General features: G+C 54.6%; 1 protein-coding gene across 1 annotated transcript in view; it reads left to right on the forward strand.

The window, feature by feature from the left end:
• PHYSODRAFT_284843 (hypothetical protein) overlaps window positions 1–18,449 on the forward strand; it is a 58,984-nt gene that overhangs the window by 13,596 nt on the left and 26,939 nt on the right. The gene's annotated exons all lie outside the window — the stretch shown is intronic.

The raw sequence follows: 18,449 nt of genomic DNA on the forward strand, positions 1-18,449 counted from the left end.
TCTTCTTCACATCTGTCTTTGCTGCATCTCGCTCGACGCGCACCTCTTCCGACGGAGTTTCGTCACGATGCGACCGCTTCCCGATATTCATCGACAGGGTCGGTGGGAACATCACACTAGCGTCAATAATCTCGCCAGCCACTGCATGACCACTCGAATGCACCTTCTTGACCGACGAATCGTGTAGGCCTTGGTGGCTTCATTCTGCTTGCCCTCGTACAGGTTGCAGAGCTCCGCCCACATCTCCGATCCGGGCTCCTTGTCGCGTATCTGCTGAAGAACGTCCGGCGGCACGGACGTACCCACCATGCGCATGATCTTGAGCTGCGCTGCGTCGAAAGCCTCCAGCCTCTCCGCACTCGCAGTCGCGAGCATCGCCCTGGTCAGGTCTCCGACCGCGATCTCCTTGAGCTTGTTCTCCTTGAACACGTTCATCATGGCCCACTTGTACGTCTGCCAATCTTTGCCGCTCCAGTTCTTCGGCACCCCTTCGTTCGTGTACTTCAGGGGCTTCGACATCCCCGAGTAGCTGCCGCCGGCAGCGTGCTTTGGGCTCATAACCCTAATGGAACCTGCACCGGATCCGAGCACCTTGTGCCTACGAAGGATAAAATGAAGACTGAATTGATGGAGCGTTAGCTGTTCACTGCCTGAGATCCTACCAACACTCACGGGTTCCTACCCGTTCCCATACAACGACCTGCTTTTCTCTGCTTCTCAGCTTTCGTCTCAACTGCCATGACCAGGTGCATTCCAACTTTCGGTCGCCGGGTTCTATGCTGCGATACCGAGCGCCGCTGATTGCAGAGGCACGAGCTGCAGACTGCCGCGTTCGCTAGCCGCAGCCTCGCCGCGACAAGTGCCTTCATTTGTCATGCAATGCATGATGATGTGCGTCTCCAGCATCTTGCGATGTGGATTGCGAGCGCTAACCCCTGATTATGGCTCTGCCAAGGAGCGAGCGTAGCGACGGGGGCATCGCATATGAATCCGACTTGGCCCCGATCCCCGATGGCGATCTCAGCGGTGACGGCGGAGCCGACGGGCTGGAGCTCCGCTCCGCCACGCTGCCCGGAGCTCCAGCACCGGTAAAGCCGGTGGGGACGTTGTTAAATGGACGGGAGGGATGCTCTCTCTACGGGAATAAGAGCTGAGTCAACCCTTCGAGCTCAACTCGCTTGCACAGGCAAAGCGCGGCAACTGCAACAGCAACACTAGAGCACACTTGAAATGGTACACTGTAACGTGTTGGCATTCATTCTGCACATACTTATTACTACTTGCACTACACGGACTTCTCTTTTTATAGTAGTGGAGCGCTACATAACATAATAAACTATTCTGTGGGGGCCTCGGACGCGGCCTAGAGCTCGAGGTCGAAGATGAGGTCGCTGGTCGCGGCGTCGCTGGCCTCGGCGGCGGGGGGGGGCGTGGCCGGCCGGCTCTCGCTCTGCTGCTGCTGTTCCGTCGGGTGGCTGCAGCACGAGCACTGGTCGGCGTCCTCGTCCTCTTCCTCGTCTTCGTCCCACAGCCACCGCTTCGTGGAGGTGGCGACGTACTTGCGCGTCTGCGCGGGGATCAGCACGGGCGAGGTGCGCGGGCCGGCGGCGAAGGCCGGGCGGGACACCTCCTTGTGGAAGAGCTGCTTGTGCGCGCGGTCGCGCTGCAGGCGGATGAAGCTGGCCATGAGCTGCTGGTCCTCGCGGCTGAGCGTGTCGCTGCCGCGCTCCGAGTCGCAGTCGGTCTCCTCGCCCGACAGGTACAGCGGGTCCTCGTCGTCGAAGGCGGGCTTGCAGACGGCGGCGGCGCCGGCGCTGGGCTTCATGGGCGCCCACGTCGGCAGGCTCTGGGTCTGAGCGAGGGGCATTGCTGGATGCTAGTCAACGGGCTTCGGCGCGGGGGGGGCGCGTGCGCGAGGCTTCGACAATTGCGGACTGAGGTGCCGGCACGAGCTCGGTGCCGCGGTCGGCGGTTGCTGTGAAGGCTGGCGATCGTGACATGGCCGGGCTCCGAGCCCAAGCGCCGCCAGCTGGCCGGCCGCGGAGCACGCGCGCGCTGGGCGGCCGCCCATTGGCCCAAAGTGCGCAGCGCCGAATCCGCGTCAAGCGCGCACGGCCGAGCCCGAATCTGCTGGCGCTGAATGAGCCGAGCCCGGAGGTGACGGTAAAAAGAAGCCCGCCGGCGTGCCAGGCGCGGGCCGCTCCACGCATGGGGCTCGGTGTTTACGGCTGGCCAGCGGCGCCGGCGTGTGCGCGGGGCGGGGTCGGCCTGGGTTACCTTTGTCAAACGAATCTCTTCCAGAATATCGAGATTCGGTACCAGATACCGGTACAGGGGCAACTGCAACTAAACTGCAACTTGTGGGGAACACGCAGCGCACGGTCGACCCTGACGAGGAGGTGGTGGCACGGCTAGCAGGCCCTGGCCGATTGCACCGCAGCATGCTCGTGCCGCCGGCTCGCTGCTGTCGCTGTCGCGTCCGGCCACGACGAGCGACCGGGTGTCATCGCGCGATGACGTCAAGCTCCGCTGCTGCGGCGCCGCCGCTACGACACGACAAAGATAAGATCGGGTGGCAAGGTGCGCGGCATGAAGCCAAGTGCAAGTTGCGGGCGGGTAATAATGTTCGATTGTGGATAAGTTACGGCGTGCATTGGTTGCCTTACAAGCCCTCCTCTATGCGAGCTGAATAAATAGTCTGCCCTGCGGTGCTACGACTGCGGCGGGTGCTTACAGCTCCATGGCGAAGATGTCCTCGTCGCGGTCGTCGACCGAAGTCGGGGAGGACGGGGCGGCGGACGCCTTGAGCGGGTGCGAGCTGCGGCGCACCACGCGGGGTTGCGCGCCGCACTGCGAGCGGAAGAAGGCCAGGTTGCCGTAGAAGGCCGGGTCGTCCTCGTCCAGCTCCTGCTCGGAGCCGTCCAGGTCGTCCTCGTGCTCGTGCAGGTAGCGGCCGGCGCGCAGCAGGCGCATGTCGGCGTGGTAGGACAGGTCCGGGCTCTCGACGACGCTCGCGCACAGGTGCGGGTGCGGATGCCGCCGGCCGGACGTGGGGATGCTGATCGGCGCCGTGCGCGTCCAGACGCGCTGGGCGTCCTTGGCGGCGAACTTGCGCTTGGAGTCGAGGCGGCACTGGCAGTCGCCGTCGTCGCTGTCCGAGTCGGCGCAGTCGGTCTCGGCGTACGAGGACGCGGGGCTGTGCTGCGTCTGCAGCGTGGTCATCCAGTCGGAGAACTCTTGCATGCTGGTGGCGGGTGCGCTTGGGCAATGGATGGCAGATTCGATTGTGAGTGAGTGAGTGAGTGAGTGTGCGGGCGTCTACAGCGCCGGCGGCCCGCGGCCATCATCCGAGCCTGTCTATCCGCCGCGCTTGTGGTGCAAGAGGCGCTGCGCTGCCAGCAGTATTTTCGTCGCCAGCAGCCACGCGCGCGGCCCGCCATTGGCGCAAATTGTCGCCAATGGCCGACCAAGCAGCAAAGATACGGCTGACTTGGCCCCGGTATGGCCCTGCCGGCGGTCGCGCGAACTGCGATTGGCCGGCGGCGCCACGCAAAAAGACACGCTGCAAGGCGCCACGGTTCATGAGACGGAATGTGCAGCGCAGGCGACAATCCCGGCCATTGTTGCTCGATTGGCATTTTCGGGGCACGCTGTTGGTTGCCCGCCGTCTCACCGTCGCGCTGCAACTCCGACGACGGCGATGGATGGGCCCCTGTTGGCTGGCTGGCTGCCAGCTCACTGTGAGCTGAGACTCGTGTCAAACGACACCACGCAACGGGAAGGCGGCGGCGGCACGCTCGTCGTCGCTGCCAATCGCCCCGGAAGGCCTTGTGCTCGCGCGACGAACGCGCACCGCGCGCACCGCGAGCGGCATGGCCGGCAAGAAGAGCCACCCGCGGCACGTGCCTGAGGGTGCCTGTGACACTGGCCGCCTTGTCGACAATCAAACAGGGGCGGATGGATCTTATCATCCTGTGTATCTTGCCGTGCTCGGGTTGCTGCTGCCGCCGCCGCCCGAGAGGCCTGCCTCAAAGTACATGAACATTACTGTAGGGTGTTTCTCCCATGTAAAATACGTGTGCATGAACACCATACCCGCCCGTCGGCCGCGCGATTGGCGAACGAGCGAGCGCCTCGACTGGCGCCAGCGCTCGCTATGACCATATACATGTAACAGTCCGGTGAATCTCTCGCCGGCGGCGAATCTTGCTCATGCCGCAGCGAGCGCTGCACCACCCGCTTCTTGCCGTATCATAGCCTATGATACGGTCGGTCGCGTGGTCGGTCGGGCGGTGAAAAACGCGCATCTCCCAGGTTCAACGGCCCGTCTATGGTCCCCACAATAGACGCGGCGCGGTTAGGGGCCCGGTACCAGAACTGCGGTACACTCCATAGAGTCGCCGCTTGAACTTCAAGGCGCGATTCTGCGCAATTGTCCTCGAAAAGCGTCCTCCTCTGCCGGATCGCCGCGCTCTGATCTGCTTCAGCCCGCGGCCATTACAGCGACGCCAACGGTTGCGAACAGCCCTCGCTCCTTGGGGCTCACCCGGCGTGTCGCCGAGAAAAGCGTCCGCGTGGGCGACGGCGTGTTGCGGCGTGAATAAGCTTTCTTTCTGTTTGAAGTTGTCTTGGCAGCAGAGGGTCGGCGATATTTAACGTCATGCGATGGAGATTCGGGCATTGGGCACTGCGAATGCCACGGTTGGCCAACTGTGTGACGTGTTCGGGAGCAGCTCGGCTGTGGCTTGGCCACCACGTGACTTTTGTTTAACAAGCCCTGACTGGGCCAGATCATCACGGTGATATTTTGCAGCGTACATGTGCATGCACCATGCATGCAGCCCGTTGTTTTAGTGAAAGCAATGCCCGCAGCTGACGAGGCAAACTTCAAGGTAGGATACATGTTTCACTTGCAAGTGAAAGTTCATCTTGCCCGAAAAGAATCGCTGAAAAGGGGAGTATGGTAAAGGGTTCACAGGCGTATGGTTTCCTTAGTGGTGGCTGCTCTTCGCAGCTCAGCTCAGTGTGAATTTTACGGGGAGATAGGGGTTCGATGAAGACATGAGTTATAACTTATAACAAATTCATGTCTTCACCGAAGATACACTGCACTAAAAGGTATAATGCATACGAAGCAAATGATGAGCCTTCCCCATCATTTCCACTAGTGACTGGTTGATCGCATGACCTTCGGCTTAGTGCTCGTGAACTCTTGTGGTGGAAGCTGTTGTGCGTAGCAGAACGCGGGCTGAAAGCACTGCCGATTTGAGTGGCTAGCTTACTAGCGACTAAGTGGCAATGCACGTCTTCAACACGGAAGGAAAGGTGACTGACTGGCTGCCAGCTTGTCTAGCTGAGGCTTCGAGACACAGTAGGACGCGAATTGATGTTCTGAGCTGGTCAGCACAAAAATTCTACTTTCAGTCCGTTTTAAAACCAGCTTTTTTAACAAGCTTGTTTGGTGGTTGAATCTTTTCTTGTAGCATCAACCATTGAGTTTGATCTTGAGAATATACAGATATCACCCAGAAACTGCAAACCGTATAAATGGATACCCTGGTGGAATCATGATATCAAGGGACATCATCTCAGGAGGGAGCGCCCGTCACATTGAAGTACCTCCACTGTGTGGTCTACACATTCCATTTTCGTTTGAATCATCCCACCAAAAGCATGGCGCACTTTTTCCACAGACAAACTCAAGGCAGCACTGAGCACAGGACGCCCAGCCTCCAGAAGCGTTCTAAGGGCACCCAGAAGCGTACCAAGGGTGTGTGGCTAACCATCCAGCAGTAGTGCGATGTTATTGAGGAGTATCACCCTCTCTCTTAGAAGTAAAAATGAGCTTTGAGGAAATAGTGGTAGTAACGCACCTCAATCACTTATCTCCTTAGATGATATAATTTCCTGTAGGAACTTGGATGTACCACTCTTTGCAGTTTGTGGGTCGTATCTGTTCTTGATTGCTTCCTGTAGAAGGTCTATTGCGCGACCAGGGGGGTACCGGTAGTTAGTCGTCTGAACCACACAATCTCAAAAAATCAAGTTCAGTATGCTTCTTGAGTATAGCGTACTACTTGAGTAAGATGATATTTTCTGAGTAATGGGGGAAGCGGTAGTAAAGTGTGCCCGAAGCGTCATCCTTCACAATAACAAAACGTAAATTTTGCGTGCATGCTAATTAATCGGTGCCTGTATGAATGGGCCACTTCGTCATGATTTCTGCGATCATCTAACGCTATTTATTTACTTAAGTAGAATTTACAAATGTAATTCATTATGCAAACTTTATACTCACTTCCTGTGCATTTGGTCTTCAGCGCAAAAAAAGGAGCACTGCCAATATCATCGCGACTAGAAGCCAAGCCTATCACTAACGCGCGCCAAACAGCACACAGGGGTATTTAGACGCATAACGAGAATTCTTACATCACTTGTTTGACAACTTTTTGACTTCAAAGGCGTTTTCAAGCTAGTCGGATACTCAATTGTAGCGAGATGCATCGAGTTTTGAGCAACTAGGGCTCCATGTTCTGCCGCACTGAATCCGCCCTGATAAGGAGCAATATGTAAAGCCAAACAGTAAGTTTTTTCCGAGCTACAGGGTTATTAGGATTCAATCTTTGCAAAGTAATCTGATATACCTTATCATCATAACAAATAATAAGTTTGATTCCATGCAAGTACTACCTGTACAATACTAGTAAGATGTCCAAAATGCGAAGTCCATTTTAACTGAGAAAAACAAACTGGAGCTTTCGCACTATTGAGTGAAATGCTTCCAGCTGGCTTGTAGACACACTACGAACCTCTCCCCCTGCATTTTTGCACGGGTTCTTGTCAACACGCGAAACCCCAGTGGAGTTGTGGTACAAGACTGTTTGGAAAACCAACACCTCGATGATTCTGAGCGATACGAGCACGAGTAACTGAGGTAGAATTCCCTACTTCTACAGAGCTGACCGACTCGGAACGACAACTCGTCGGCAGCGTCCTACTGGATCTCGTGGCCTCAGCTAAAGCGCCTGCTCGCATCGCATTTTTCTTTCGTGCTGAAGACGTGTACAGTGTCACTTAGTCGCTAAGCTAGCCTACTCACCTCGACAGTGCTTTCAACCCGCGTTCTGCTGGGTGCACAGCCTCCACCACAAGAGTTCACGAGCACTAAGCCGAAGGTCATGCGATCAACCAGTCACTAGTGGAAATGATGGGGAAGGCTCATCATTTGCTTCGTATGCATTATACCTTTTAGTGCAGTGTATCTTCGGTGAAGACATGAATTTGTTATAAGTTATAACTCATGTCTTCATCGAACCCCTATCTCCCCGTAAAATTCACACTGAGCTGAGCTGCGAAGAGCAGCCACCACTAAGGAAACCATACGCCTGTGAACCCTTTACCATACTCCCCTTTTCAGCGATTCTTTTCGGGCAAGATGAACTTTCACTTGCAAGTGAAACATGTATCCTACCTTGAAGTTTACCTCGTCAGCTGCGGGCATTGCTTTCACTAAAACAACGGGCTGCATGCATGGTGCATGCACATGTACGCTGCAAAATATCACCGTGATGATCTGGCCCAGTCAGGGCTTGTTAAACAAAAGTCACGTGGTGGCCAAGCCACAGCCGAGCTGCTCCCGAACACGTCACACAGTTGGCCAACCGTGGCATTCGCAGTGCCCAATGCCCGAATCTCCATCGCATGACGTTAAATATCGCCGACCCTCTGCTGCCAAGACAACTTCAAACAGAAAGAAAGCTTATTCACGCCGCAACACGCCGTCGCCCACGCGGACGCTTTTCTCGGCGACACGCCGGGTGAGCCCCAAGGAGCGAGGGCTGTTCGCAACCGTTGGCGTCGCTGTAATGGCCGCGGGCTGAAGCAGATCAGAGCGCGGCGATCCGGCAGAGGAGGACGCTTTTCGAGGACAATTGCGCAGAATCGCGCCTTGAAGTTCAAGCGGCGACTCTATGGAGTGTACCGCAGTTCTGGTACCGGGCCCCTAACCGCGCCGCGTCTATTGTGGGGACCATAGACGGGCCGTTGAACCTGGGAGATGCGCGTTTTTCACCGCCCGACCGACCACGCGACCGACCGTATCATAGGCTATGATACGGCAAGAAGCGGGTGGTGCAGCGCTCGCTGCGGCACGAGCAAGATTCGCCGCCGGCGAGAGATTCACCGGACTGTTACATGTATATGGTCATAGCGAGCGCTGGCGCCAGTCGAGGCGCTCGCTCGTTCGCCAATCGCGCGGCCGACGGGCGGGTATGGTGTTCATGCACACGTATTTTACATGGGAGAAACACCCTACAGTAATGTTCATGTACTTTGAGGCAGGCCTCTCGGGCGGCGGCGGCAGCAGCAACCCGAGCACGGCAAGATACACAGGATGATAAGATCCATCCGCCCCTGTTTGATTGTCGACAAGGCGGCCAGTGTCACAGGCACCCTCAGGCACGTGCCGCGGGTGGCTCTTCTTGCCGGCCATGCCGCTCGCGGTGCGCGCGGTGCGCGTTCGTCGCGCGAGCACAAGGCCTTCCGGGGCGATTGGCAGCGACGACGAGCGTGCCGCCGCCGCCTTCCCGTTGCGTGGTGTCGTTTGACACGAGTCTCAGCTCACAGTGAGCTGGCAGCCAGCCAGCCAACAGGGGCCCATCCATCGCCGTCGTCGGAGTTGCAGCGCGACGGTGAGACGGCGGGCAACCAACAGCGTGCCCCGAAAATGCCAATCGAGCAACAACCTTTCAAGGGTTGACAGCAACATGATCCAGAACGCCTATGGTTTGATGCACTAAGCTTACCGTACATGTAACCCGAGGGGAACTGCTGCCAAAGTGCCGTAGCCAACAACGAAGCGCGTTTATTTTTATTCGACACTCTCGTGGCGGCTTCTTTCAACCCCGTGGCGGCTTCATGCAAGTCGAAGATGCCCATGCGGGGCCCAAACCGGGTGGACGTCGCGCCTACATGAGTCTGGAGGACGACGAAGACGATAAGCAGACGCAGACCGAGCTGCTCATGGTAGCGACCGGAAAACCCCGCTTCGTGACGCCGCCCATCGTCCTGAGCAGCGAAGAGGCTACGAACTCGCCCTACGCCAAGGCCTACGCCGAGCTCTACAGGCGCATCCGGTCGCCAGCATGGGCTCCCTCCCTGCTGGTGGTTCTCGGTCACGACCCCCAAAAGTATCGCGACGACCTGGAGCGCAAAATCCGCCAGGACGAGGCGTCGGAGGCCATCGACACCGAGCTGCGCGAGTTTTTCGACTCGGTGCTGGCTCCGGCCATGCAGGAGCGCGAGACGGCGATCGTCAACACTATCCACGTCTGCATCCAGCAGGAGATGCAGGCCAAAGAGCTCGTGGCTCAAAGCCAGCAACAGCGCTTGGCCCAGCTCACGCAGCAGATCGACGAGTGGGAGAAGCAGATCGCGCACCACAAAGCCAAAGTCGACCGCCGCGTGGCCGAGAACAACGCGTTGCGCAAGGAGCAGTACCGACAGCTGCTCATGCTGCGCGATATCGTGAGCAGGCAGGGGACGGAGCCCGGCGCGTTGCCCGCTCTGAACGAGGCCATCGCCACCGTTTTACAGCAGCCACTAACACCGGAGATAAGCCAAGGCAACAACGATCCTGACCATCAAGGTAAAGCCTCGAATCGCGGCTGGATGGCTGCGAATGCCAACGTGCAGGCGCTGCATCGAGAGAAGGAGAAGTGGGAGCAGAGAGCGAAAGAGGCGAGTGTCGAGTGTGAAGCGCTACGAGATAAACTCGCACGGCTGACGCAGGAGAACTCGACGTATCGAGCCACCGAGTCCGTGCCTTGGTTCGTGAAGCCTCAGGGTGCTGTTGCCGAGCGCCAACGCATCGCAGACGCTGTGTGCTCGTGCCAAAGCAATTGGGAGGACATTGGGGACTCCCTCGTGGAGCTTCTGAACAATGATATTCTTTGGGCTGCGGTGGAGCAAAGCGCCCGTCGAGGAGGCAAGCGCCGGGTTTCGAGAGGGCTGGAGGCTGCACTCGCACAGCTTGATAGCTGCACTCAGCCTTTGACTATTGAGGAAGAACCGGCGTCCGGGAGGGGACAAGAGGTTGCCAACCCTCAACTTGGCATCAGAAGACGCTCGACATTCACCGATCTAGGTCGATCGATCCCGTGTAAAGCGTGCAATGGCATCGGGTATGCCCACGCTGATAAAGGAGATGCTAGTTCGAGTGACACAGACTCGTATCTACGCAAGACGCTGGAGCAAGTGCTGGAGTTGAAGACGCAACTGGATAAAGCCAACACCAAGATGTTGACGCTGGAGGGGCAACTCCAGCTCTCGCATATGCACAGCGCACAGTTGCAGGAGAAGATTCAGCAGGCAGAGCTGGTGAAGTTGAGCGCAGTGGATAGTTGCCTTCAAACGGACTTGGACGAGGAGGAAGGGATTGATCTCGATGAGATTATGTCTTCAGCGTACGGCTCGACTGATACTGGTACCTCTTCCCCTGTGGCATCTCGCCAAAAGCGAAGAAATACACAGTACGACCATTTGATCGTTGAGCTGAAGAGCACGCTCGCTGTCAAGGACGAAGGCTTGGCTGAAAGCAGAAGAGCCCTCGACGTTGCTCAAGCACGGACGGTGAGTTTGCAACGAGCGCTTCAAAAGGAGAAAGAAGCGCACGCTGAAGAGCTGGCGATGTTGAAGTCGTCGCTGGCGTTCTCGCTCAAGACTCGCAACAGCAAAATTGAGGAGCGTCAGGAGGCGATAAAGCTCTTGATGAAGAAGTTCTCGAAGAAACCTCCTGTATCTTCGGTCGAGAAGCAAAGCAGTGCAGTAGCTTTATCCCCGATGAGCGAAGCTGAGCAAGACGAAGAACTAAGTGATGAGAGCGATGACGACCACGAACAGCACGTGAATAGGGACGCGTTGGCGGATACGAGTTCAAGTGAACAGAGTAGCAAACCGAATGAGGTCAAGCGGATGGAGGCATTAGCCCAACGCTACGCGGAAGACATTGTCCGTGTAAAGAAAGAGTACGAAATCCAGCAGGAGCTGCTGAAGAAGGCGGAGGCGGAGATCGCAGAGGAGGACGAGAAGCGGGGCCGGACGAACAGCATCTCCCAGGGGAATCTTGTCGTCAGTATGGCTTCGCATCCTCGTGACTTGTTCAAGGCGCTTTCGACTGCTCAAGCCGATATTTTGAAGCTGCGTAGGGCGTCGCAGCGCTCTTCTGCGCTGCAGACCGACCGTTTGCTGACGCTAACTACTCATTTGGGGCACATGTCGGAGGAATTGTGCACTCTGCGAAAGCGGAACTTGGCAGAGCTTGAGTTTTGGAAACTGGAGTGTGAGAAACTCCAAAACACCAACAAAGCTCTTGAAGCAGAGCGGCAGATCTACAAGAAGCAACTGCAAAAAACACACAACCAAGACGAGCCCGGAGATTTGTCCTCAAAAACCTGCTCAATGTGTGAAGGCCACAAGAAGAGGCTGATGCAGATCTCAAAAGAATTGTTGAACCAAACGCAATCGTCTCGATCCGACCCCGAGGTGGAAGTACCTGCTCCGTCAGCGCTGACCGACTCGGAACGAAAACTCGTCAGCAGTGCTCTGTTAGATCTCGAGACGATTTACACCGGGATGACCTCAGCCAAGCAGCAACTTGCTCGTGAGCTGGTAGCGGCTCATCTCGGTACAGCCCTTCGCCCGCGATCTGCTAGGCGCACAACAGTAGACGCCGCGAAGACTGAGCCGAAGGTCCTGCGGTCAAACAACCAAAGTGGAAAAGATGGAGGCTCGCCTGTGTCCACAAGAAGTACAGGGAACTCTCCAAAGAAAAGCTTCGCTGGTCTAAAGACCTCGAAGTCAAGTCGCCAACTAAACAACGCTGGAGGAGAAAGTCTCGATGGTAAACAAAAAACCGCTAGGAGTCCAAGTCGGCCGAACCCGGCACCTACAACGCCAGCATCTAAGGATGCCGAAGGTAGTCGAGAGGGTGAGCCGTGTATTACCGACGAACGAACTTTTGAATCGCGCCACAGGAAGACACTGGTCCAGGAGATCCTAGAAGGCGGCGGGTTCTCCCTAACTAAACTCGGTCTCAAAATTGACAAGCAGACGCCCGAAATCACTGAGATCGAGACTACACTGGAGAAGAAGTTGGACTCAGAACTTGATAATAACAACGGAGATACCAGCGCGGACCACGTTGCCCGACGCAGTTCAACTGACATGTCTTTCGACCAGAATACTTCAGCATCAGAGTTCAACGAGAATGCGTTGACGCTGCAGATAACTGGCCAACCTTTGACGAACACCGGCAATGCTATTGGGCGCGAGCCTGAAATCATCAACCAGCTTAGGTTCTTGATCAACCACAGTGCTGTGGCTAAAGAGCGGGTAGCCGTCACCCGGTGGCAAGTCTTGGTGTGCCGCATCCTGTGTCTGAAGCATGAGGAGCGACTTGAGCAGGTATTTGGGCTTATTTGCGCGCACCCTTCTAGCTAGAAATCGGCAAGAGCTAATTCTTCCTTTTCAGCTTATGTCTGCTGCCGACAGGAGAGCGAAAATTCACCCCGACGGAACTCTCCGCCCTGTCAGCCAGAGAATAACCAGCGTTTGTGTAACAATGGCAAAGATGGTTCAACGCCAGAGAGTGGCTTTGGAGACCGCGATGGCTGCTCAAGAACTTTCACGTCGTGACCTCGAACGGGCTGAAGCACAAGTAAGTCGGCATAGAAATCCCATTTCATCCTTCGAATGGTTATTTATTGATGCTTTCTGGTTTTGTCTAGCTCATTCATGGAGTGGCCATGCTTTTGGATAACCTGAGTCGAAAAGGGAAGCCGACGATTGAGCTCAGGGAGGTATTCTACCCGAATCAAGGGGGCTCACCTCGGAGAAGTCCAACAAGCAATCGACCGCTGTATCCAGCCACAAAAGTGCACCTAAATCGATTGCCACAAACGCAACAAATTCCGACGCCAACGTTTCCAGCTTTGAAAGCTGGTGGAAACGTGCGGCCAACTAGCTCAAGGGATAGCAGAGAGCGGCCCGACGATAGCTCTTCATGCTCTGAGGGATACCACCTTCCAGTAAGTGAGTTTGCCACCTAGTTCTGTTGTCCGAAATACTAACTGTAGCTCTTGATTGAACCGTACATGTAGAACCGGCTCATTAGATCTGCGGGACCACGTCCTTTTCACTTAGTGCACTCTTCAATTGGCGCTCTGCAAGGGTCGATGCCATTCCCTGATCCAGCGCAAGTTCGGACCTTGCATGGACCCGAAATGCTATTACCAACGAGCACATTTGCGAGACCACAACGACCGCATTCATCCCCAGCAGGCCCACGGTTGATGTCCCCCCGAACGCACGACTTGGCTTCATCAGCGAGTTTGTTGTATAATACGGGTTTGGTCGCTGAATCGGAGGCAGAAACTGAAGCAAATTTGAAATGCTTTTGAAACGTGCAGTAAAATCCGAATAGGTAACTTGATTCACACACCGAATTCACCGAATACGAAGTAAGATATAATACTCGCCGAGTTGTCGATTCTTGCCTTCCTCTGTTATGGTAGACGAGTACTGGCGTAGCGGCAGCATCTTGAGCAAAATAGCCAACAAAATTGAGATCTATCATTTGAACTTTGCATATGAAGTAGTAAGTGCCATCGATCTTTGCCCTTATCTGCTACGGAACATTCTGCGTTGCCATTTACCCGACGTACTCCTTAATCATGTGGCTTTGCCATGTTCTTGAGCCAGCTAAATTGCCAGCTGAAATCGGCGCCTGTGTCACAGTGCGGTTAGATCACGAGAAAGGTAAGCCAGAATCGTATTGCGATCGCCCACCTACCATTGTGGTCCAGCGAGTTTTGAATCGTGTAGCATATCCACAAGAACAGATTTGACTGCACCATTCGCCATTCGCGATCGAGTACAAAGGCGAGCTGATGCAGGGTCGAGATCCCAAGTTTTCTCTTCAATAAAACACTCATCGCAATGAACGACAGGAGCTCCATAAAGCCGTAAATCGCGATATTGCCGACCATCGAAGAGAGTGAAGTGCGATCGAGCGCTCGGATCTGCGGGTAAAAGACTCGATTTGGGAGTTGAAACATCGCGATCGTGTAAATGCCCACAATTGCATACGAGCAGTTAGTATGATAGATAGGGAAGAATGGAATATCAACGCAATACTTAAAACGTACTGTAAATAAACGGGATAATGACCTCAGTGAACTCAATCAGCACAATAAACTCGGTCGTGAAGAGCACCTGAGCCGTCTTCTGGACGTATTCTATCCGCTGCTTCGTTGTGAAGATCGTGCGGAGAGGCTTGGCAACTTGCGGCTTTACCGGAGCAACGGCGGCTGCCGTTAAAAAGGGGGTCGAGGGATATTTTGCTAGTATCGACATTGTGGGGAATATCTGGCGGGTAGACTTGAAATTCGTCTCGACCTCTTCAGAGGTTGGGTCAAGATGCACTTTCGTCTTCTTGCCATTCGAGATATTGTCTGGGTAATGAGACCGAACCGAGAAATGGCGAAGCAATACCTCGGTTTTCAGTTGCGCGTCCTCATCCAACATTTGTAGTGCGATCTCGACAAAGTTCGCCGACTTGAGCGGGTGATCTGCAGGAATGTGCTTTAGCGCTGAGATGATGTCGGCTAGAAAGTAGTTGACGTCCTTGATGGATAGCCAGGCGACGCCCACGAGACGAGCGATTTTCATCAGTGCGATCTCTCCATTCCCTTGCCTCGTGATCTTGACATTGATCGACTGTGCGCCGCTGGCTCCACCTGACGACAGATCGAGAGCGAATTACTTGTTCTGGGCCCGGGACTTCCTCACGATGACACTCATGACTCGAGTTATCTTGGAGCAGTTCCGGATAAGCGTGCCAGGGCTGCACATCAATTCTTTCCAAGTAATTATCATGCCGATTATCTCGAGCGGAGGAGCGATAGCATTCATGACGATGATGTCGAGCATCATTGGGTCCCCACTACCGTTCGCTCTCGTCGTTGGTATCCCCGTGTGGTTCGTGGTCCTCGTCGTGTGCTTCGTATTATTCTTCGGCAGAATATTGAGGCGAGATCCAGTGTTATTGAAAGATTTATTGAGGTCGATTGTGGTATTAATCTGCCAAGTGCTGCTCACCTTCGTTTATCCAGCGTACTTGTATGGATTCATCAACGTACAACCATCAAACCAGAAATTTTACGTTATGTTGCTCCCGGTGATCAAGATTATTGCCAAGAACTGGATCAGCTATTGCCTTGGGGATAAATACGATTTGATGCCACAGATTATGATCTTCAACGTCGACGTCTTCAACGCGCTCTACGTATCCAGCTCAATGCAGAACTCTCAGTCCATCACTACGGTGCTTCAAATGGCGGCGCTGGATGCATTACTCGGCTGGGTCTCGATATCGGACATTATGTATCTTGCACGGGATATACTCCGACTTCGACGTAAGATACCAGCGGATCACCCACTGAAAAATGCGAGTTTCTTGGAAATTACGCTACGGATCATCGAGGGGGACCCGCACGCTGACAATCGTCTAGCATTGCGTCGGTACAGCTCTACAGCAGTCCTTGTGAGAAGGTGGAGTGGTCAGGTCCTCCCCACCCGGGGTCGTCACTGTCGACGAGTAGGCAAGTGCTCCCTGTAGACTTACCAGCGTCTACACTCCCTACAGCGCCCGAAGTCAAACCTTCCACTCTGCACCTAGCTCCAGTTCAAGAAGACTCCCTGAATACCGTGTTCTCGCCCAAGGAGCGTCAGCGCTTCGTTGAACAGAGTGCGCGAGTGCTGTTCACGACAGAATTTGTCATTCTGGTCGAGTACACGGAGGTGATCGTGCCGTTCATATACAGTGAGTAGTATTGCATGTGATATTTCACTGTCTCTGGAGACCCAGCCTCATCCTCTTCTTTCTTTTTTGTCGGGCAGGCATGTACACGTCCGCTATGTATTACCTGCCCAACCACGACTATATTACCCCCAAATCCAGTCGTTTAGTCACGCCGGTCTGGCTGACAACCTCGGCAGGATCATCGCGTTCGGATTCATCGAACTGCTTTCACTGCTGGTGATAGGCTTCACCATTCAGCGAATACTCCGCATATCGATGCTATCGATGCTGTCCTTCGTACTCGACCACAGTTGGCGAATGGTGCAGTCCAATTTGTTCTTGTGGATTTGCTACACGATCCAGAACTCTCTCGAGCACAATGGTACGCCCCAAAGTAGCGTTATTTGCCTAACAGCGATTGTGTCTAACAATTGTGCCCTGTTATGCTGTTGCAGCGGCCGACTTTAGCTTCTCGTTCGCTTGGCTTCGATCAGCATAACCTTTGCTCTAAATCGTATCAGTGACTCTTCAGTAGTTGCGGTTGTTTTTGCCCATGGCGCTTCCTTCAGCTGCAACGCAGCTAACAAGTGTAGTCCAGGTTCAAGATGCCGCGAGGTTTCTGATGCAGCCGCGAAGTTCTCGACGCTCGTCGAAGGTCCCCGCTATCCAAGCACCGAAAAGGATCTTGTTGTCGGAGCAACAACTCACCAGGGAGTTTGGAATCGAGCTATTCCCTTTTATCTCGTTCTCCACTGTATCCACTGCACTGACCGTGCTGGACCTCTCGTTCAATGAGCTGGATGATAGCTTTTGGGCGAGCTGGGCGCCTGACTTGCGAGGAGCAGCGTGGCCAGCACTAACGACTCTGAATCTAGCCAACAACCAGTACGTTCTAGCTCAGTTTTTCATTGTACTTGAAGCCTTCGCTAAAAATCTTTCGCATAGTTTCACAGCTCGAGGCCTTGAAGTAATCGCTGCATTTGTTGCGCGATGTCCCGGCCTAGCGCAACTCGATCTATCGCTCAATCTATTGAGTGACAAAAAATCATCGTCTGACTGGATGCGGCCTCTTATCACCGCGCTGGATGGGAAAGACCGTGGCCAGCTCCATGTGCTGGACATGTCCTGCACGGGTCTCACCGATGTCGATATCGTGCAAATGCTCCAATCTGAGTTTTCGAAGGGTATCACGAAGCTGTATCTGCGCTCGAATGCATTGACGGACGAGGCAGCAACTGTATTCTCGGACACCTTGCCAAGGATGGAAGTGCAAGTCCTGTCGCTGGCTGGGAATTTGATTGAAGACCGTGGGGCTGCTACCCTCGCCTTTGTGATGGATCAAGTGACAGCCATGCAAACGTTCGACCTCGAAGAGAACCAGGTATTCTAAAATATCTATGAGTCACTGGTAGTGAGTGCACTTGCTGAGTGTTGTGCCTGGTACATTTACAGATCGGAAGCGATGGGATCACTTCATTCTTCCACTGCATCAACGGGATGTCAGCACCTTTCCCGTTGCGCTACCTGCATCTCGGTGGAAACCCGTTGGAACCAAAAGTCCAATTGGAGCAGATCCACACAAAGTTGCACGAGAAAATTATCGAAACACAGTTGAGCTCGTCTCCAGCTTCAACGATGCTCAACATGAGCGGAAACAGAGTCAAGAGGCAGATTTTGCTGGAGTGCTGCCTAACTGATCGCTACGTCCACATCGTGACACAAACACTGAGATCGTCACCTAACTGGCAATTGCTGGAAGTGCTGGATTTGAGCGGGAACGAGATTGGTGAGAAGGGCGCGTATGATGTCGGCGTCTTACTCGTATTGCAGCCTCCACTTCGAGTCCTCAACCTGTCCAACAACTTAATCACAGGTACGGACACCAAGTTGCATGACCGTAAACTGATCTTTTTTCTCAAATTCACAATACATTTTTTGCAGATGCTGCGATTTTAGCTTTAGCAGACGGCCTTGAGCCCAATGCACAGCTTCAAGAACTTCTTCTCGATCACAACCAGATCACGGACGCGGGAGCGAAGCAACTGTACTTGAAGGCCTTCAAAGCAAACCAACAGCGTCGCATCAAACTAAGTGTCGGAAACCCTCTTACATCGGAGTGTAAAGTCATGTTGGCAGCCCTTTCACAGGCGCACGACCTCCGGAAGCGCTTTGCCAAGGAGTTCGCCAGTCAAGAAAAGCTCCAGCTCAGCGGGAGGGCATTACGCCAGTACGGTGCCGCCGCGATCGCTGAGGAGCTGGCCGCCACTCCAAGTGCCAAGTGTCGAGTTGTCGACTTCTCAAGGAACGGACTTGGCGACGAAGGGGCTCAGGCTGTTGCCCATTTGCTGCGAGCGTATCCGCGGCTTGAAGACCTTGATCTAAGCTTCAACGACATCGGGGATGACGGTGTCATGGTCCTGGCTGATGCGCTATCAGAAAATTCTACATTGGTGTCACTGTCGCTGCATTCGGTGCTGGATGGGTCCCAAGTGAAGCCGAGACTACAGGAGAAGGGATTGTGCTACCTTGCACAGGCCATTCAGGGGCATAAAGCACTGGTCAAACTCGATCTGCGAAACAATGTCACCTC

Source organism: Phytophthora sojae, assembly GCF_000149755.1.
Source record: "Phytophthora sojae unplaced genomic scaffold PHYSOscaffold_2, whole genome shotgun sequence".
NCBI lineage: Eukaryota > Oomycota > Peronosporomycetes > Peronosporales > Peronosporaceae > Phytophthora > Phytophthora sojae.